Genomic DNA, 5,491 nt, shown 5'->3' with positions numbered 1-5,491 from the left:
ATTTACCCCTTTTTTGGGCTAGGATGCACTATTTACGAAAAAGGTACTCCTTGACTGAAATGGTCAAGTGGTTCTCTCAAGTATCGTTTTCTACCTTTTCGGGCTCAAGAGACACAAATGTACGAAAAGGGACCATGTGGAGTTTTTGTTTCCGTGTCTTTTTTAAACTCTCTAAACATGAAAAAGATACCGAGTTGCACCTTTTTCGGACTCGTTAAAACATACAATGACATCGGATTTGTCACCATGACAAACATGAGCTTCTACTTCCTAGAGCTCGTTAAAATTACTAGATTGGATTCATCCGAAGGATGAACTTACAGTGCAAGAATATGCTATGCCCTTCAAGCTTGCGATTAAAAAATAATTGGGGTACTTCATCTTCAACCTTCCTGGGTTGGGCCTTTTTTGCCTTCCTTTTGATCTCCGCCACGTCATCATGACCATTGATCCTCTAGATCCAAAAGCTGCCAAACTTCCAGTCGTGTTGCCGATATGTTCAAGAGTTGTCCTTCTACAGTTACACTTACCTCTAATTCTTTGTATTATCTGTTAGTTCCAATCTTCACAGCCTGTCACCAGTGATCAAAATGGGCTCTTACTATGTTTGGTTTTCAGAGATGTTTTTCACATGAGCTTCAGCGCAAAACATTTCATAAGTATGTTCATCAGAAGTGTCTCGAAGAGATATTTCCAATGATATATCACACTCCCAAAACCGGCTTCTAGATCATAAGATATGACTGAATGAATGATTGACTCAAAGATCTCCCAGTGCAGCAGTTCATGTATTTAATGATCTCCTGAGGAAAAGGAGATGAAATTCTTGGTAATTGAGAACCTGCTTCCAATTCATGGCATAGGGCACTGTACATTGTTGATAGTGATATTATTTTGAATGACAAAGATCTTCAGTTTGCTAAGGTGGCTAGACCATCAATGGCTATGCAGACATATCATCAAGCTCTACATAGTCTATTGAAGTGTCCACCAAATGGTTCAATTGTTCTTGACCATGTTATAGCACTAGCTATCCATATGCATCAGGATTTCAAGAGACTGTTGGGGCCATCAAACCATAGAAGCACAAACCCTCCGCTTACTTTGGTTCTTGGGAAGTGGGTTTGCACGAAAAGTAGAATTGTTGGTGAGGAGATTGCAACTTTTCTTATTTCCTGCAAATTTCTGCTGCCCAAGTCTTGGAAAGAATCTCTTCATGCAAGCATAAATGTTTCTCTATCAAGTATATTGATGTGTGTTGCAGATTTTATTTAATGATGTATTAATAGTATTATACATGACATAGACCATTAGTTAATTACTCATTTAAGTCAGGAGAGTTGAAAATATCAAGATGCACCTATGCTATGATGTTCAAATCATATATTTAGATAATTCATGCCTCTACTAAACCTAATTTCTGAAGGGGAGATTGGAAAATGAAGAACAAAATCAGTGATTGACACAAACAGCTTACAACCAAAAACTTAGTTGTTGTATCAGTCTTTTTCTCTCACCAATATCAATGCCAAATTCAAATGATACAAAGGCTACAAGATTTCTAGACATGCAGTCCACTGAAATAGGCAAGAGATGTATCACTTTGGATGATATGTTTTCAGGATGGTTTATTGAAACATGGTTTAGCTTCCTATGATGGAACATAATAATCAATGGGCCATTATTTCTTCATCTCAATCTTGGTATGAACGATAGATAGAACTAAACTCAATTACGTGAAGTTTAATGAATTGGAATATTACTCAGATAATCCTGTTATGGGTGATCACAAGATGAATTTTTGGGGCTACTCAACCATCAACTTCTTTTCTCCAATGATTCGATATGCTGCTGCAGGTGTTAGGAATTGTGGACGAGATGCAATTCATGAATTTAAAATGCTTGTTAGAGAAGCACACAAGCATGGTATTGAGGTGCTGATGGACGTTGTATTTAATTACATTGCTTCTGGGGCAAACTATCCTCACTCAAGAAAGTGATTGATCTAGTATATTATTCTGGTGCTATGAAGTTATGTGTTGGGGCCTTGTCTTCTTATTTGGAGGCACTCCATTTTTCTTAAGGCACAAGGCAACTGTCATTATTGATGAAGGTGAACCTTATGGCATCCTCACAGTAGGTTTTGAGATGCTTGAGGCTCCAACACAATTATCACAAGTTGAATTGGAGAGGCGCATTAATGCAGCATTCAACTCCTGGATGGGATCCTCGCTTTTGTCATTGGATGAAGAGGATGGAGCTCTCATTGAATATCATAAAGAAGGAGACTCTTCATCATCATAATTCTTGTTATATCAATCTATTGTTAGTGAGTGTAAGGCCAGACTTTCTAAACAGTTTGGTGAAATTGTTGAACAACCTGTAGTGCGTGACTCCTAGTTGTGGAAAGCATTGTCTGGTCTGCTCAGACTTGGTGATGGTCCTGAGGCAATCACATTATTCTTACGTTCTTAGCATTCGCGACTTGAGAGAAATATACAAAGTATTTTGCCTTCCATTCCATTCTACCCTGAAACTTATGCTACGAATCTAGCACAACTGGTTTTTTTAGTCATTTCACAAGCAACAAAGAAATTTTGCAACAATTTCTGTAGATGCACTAGAATATTCTGCAAATTTTTTTAAAATGGGCTCAGAAAGAAATCAAACATTTTGTGAAGCTGGTGAAGAAATACACATCCTTCTCAAATCCAGAAGTAGGTTTTCGTGCTGCCACGATGTGTGTGCAGGCTTATTTCTCGCTTTGTTCATTGTTGGAGAAGGAAGGCTTGATATTATCTCCATATCTCTTAGAGCAGACTCAGCTGTATTGGGAATAGGTTGTACAAGCAAACTTAAAACAGGTTGAGGAAGATACTTGTGCTGTTACAGAAAGTGATGATTAGGTCCTCACTTTACCAATTAATGATATTCTTGTGAACCACACATCACAGATACAAAACACTGCTAGTTTTGTTTGTCAAGTTAAGTTGTCTAATAGTGCATTCAAATTTATTTCAGTGGTACAGGGCACTGTAGAATGCTTGACCCCATTCACAATTGTGCACTTTGGACGGAGTATTTTGAAATGGCTTGCTTTCCTTTTTTGAAATCTATATGAACACTTGTATGGGAGCTATACGCTATACCTCAGAAGAGGAAAATAGCACAAAGTTCATAGATAACTCTAATTTGATTTGTATGGAAACAGAGACTCAACAACTTGCCCTTTTGGGAAATGCGTCAGCCCTTGTTGATGAACCGATACTACTTTCTATCTCAAAAATTTTGGGATAGCAAACTGAAAACCAAGAATGCACATGCAAAACAGCAACAACAGAGCAGCTTGCATCACTCCCTGTAGAACTCAAGGAGTGGAGACGCCATCTTCAACGTGTAGGAGACATACTGAGAGATCATTTTTGTCGGCAATATGTCCTTGGCCTCATATATTCTAGAGAAGGCACTGTGAAATTGACTAGAAATACATACCTAAATGGGAAGAATGAGGATTTATTTTGGGACGCAGATACCATGCCCTGTTTGTCTTTCCAAGCATTATTCATGAAATTGAATGAGTTTGCACAACTTTCTGCAATTGTGTTGGTTGGAAAACACAAGGTGGTGAAGAAATTGCTCACAAAGCTTCCTTGACAATGACAACGGATCAGAGAAGCATGAGCGTAGAAAGAGGACTGATCAATTTTGAGGATGAAAGCAATGATAGATGTCATAGTGTGAAATTTTATAGTGATAATAATGTCTGTTATTATTGCAGCTCCACTTCTGAGGAAATATTTGCTGATAGACATGAAGGGAGACATTCCAGGAGTTCATATGATAAATATGAAAGTAGGCATGGAAATAGGTCCCGTGAAAGGAAGCAGAGTAGTTTTTATGACAAGTATGAAAGTGGTGTCTCATCTGATGGATATAAGCCCATTGATACTTCTGTTTCATATGTCAGTGGACACTGTAGTAAAGAGCACAGCCAAGGAAGCAACCATGATAGATGGGGAATGTCTGTAGACATAATGCTTCTGCTATAAAAAATTCACAAAATCATTGTCATTGAACTTAGATAATGTGGAAGATTTGGAAACAAGTGAGATATTTTAGGATTAAAATCATCGAATAATCAAGTCCCAGATTCGAGGAAATGGAGATCAACTTTTGAAAGAGGAAAATTAGTGGTAAAAACTGAAGTGTCAGAGTTGCCAGGCACAAATCTAGCAGTAGTTGAGGAAAATCTCAGATCTTAGGGCTCAATATTAGCAGTCAAAGGGTGAAATGGCAGTAGAAAGGCAGATTTTGTGGAATTCCACCCTTAAAGGAAGCAGATCTTGACCAAAATTCATTTATTTTGGTTTTCAAAACAACTCTATTTGCCATAGTTCACGAGAGTTGTTTAATATTGTTTAGTTTATAATATTGTTTTATGATAGGATTTCATTATTATTTTTATTTTTATTTTTTATTTCCTATGTTGAGGAAATTAAAATGATTTTGTAATATTATATAAGTAGGATTAGTTTGAAAGAATAGGGGGTTCGATTTTGCAGTAGAGTGAGGCTGCTTTGGACTGTGTAAAGCTTTTTCTGAATATTATTTTTAATGGAGTAGTTTCTACCCTTTAGATTTGGGATCCATCACGGTGTTTAATGTCCAACATGTGTTCCTTGTAAGATCACTTACATACTTTGTTTTTTCTGCTAATTCTTGTTACAACATTATCTAAGGGAAGTGTTAGGAATCCATCCACGCACAATGCTCCTTTCACAATGATTTTGTTGTTAAATGTAGTGGTTATCTTTGCAGAATCCATCCTATGTTAGATGCTCTATTGAGTAACCTTGTGTTTCTCTTTCTTCTATCGCTGCCACTGTAGATCCATCCCCTGATTGATGCCTGCAGGGCAGCGGGCTTTCTTCTCTTTTCTTCTCTCATTTACATCTTTTATCTGGTTGAGCATTGCGTCTACTTTGCCCCAAGTTTTCCGCCAGAAATTTGCATTGAATCCATAGCCCAATGGTCCTTTATCTTGTTGTTTTCGACCCAAAACTTTCAAACAAATACCCGCACTTTATAGATAGCCTAAGATTCATTTATTGCAGCCACCCTTCGTTGGCAAAGAGAGAGCCCTCTTTGGTCTGGCAGGGCTAGATGCCAGATCGAAAGCTTGGTCTGTGGTTACCTCAAGATTTCCTTTTCTCAGCCTTGAGGTACAATCCTGAGTGCTAGCATATTGGCGTCATTGCTAGGGAATGAGGTGATAGATCTTCTCCGGGAAAGATTGTTCAAGTTGCAGATCTGATTACTGATGGTGGAAAACAGTCAGATACATATGAAGGCTGAAACATCTGCCTGGCGACTCCACTATTCGAAATCCCGAGTTTCAAAGTATTGATGGTGGCACCACTGGCTAAATGAAGGACTCAGGTGTTGTTTCTATTTATTCAAGGTATTCATGTATCGATTTTTCTAATCTGCT

At 37.9% G+C, this 5,491-nt stretch overlaps 1 pseudogene; it reads left to right on the top strand.

Moving 5' to 3' along the window:
- The first annotated feature begins 2,310 nt into the window (after positions 1-2,310).
- Positions 2,311-3,654, top strand: LOC149184415 (exocyst complex component EXO84C-like; annotated as a pseudogene).
- Positions 3,655-5,491: the final 1,837 nt, after the last annotated feature.

Source organism: Pinus tabuliformis, chromosome 3_2 (assembly GCF_031772625.1).
Source record: "Pinus tabuliformis cultivar Carrire ecotype Pingquan chromosome 3_2, CPIR1, whole genome shotgun sequence".
Classification (NCBI taxonomy): Eukaryota; Viridiplantae; Streptophyta; class Pinopsida; order Pinales; family Pinaceae; genus Pinus; species Pinus tabuliformis.
This window is presented reverse-complemented; position numbering and strand designations above follow the sequence as displayed.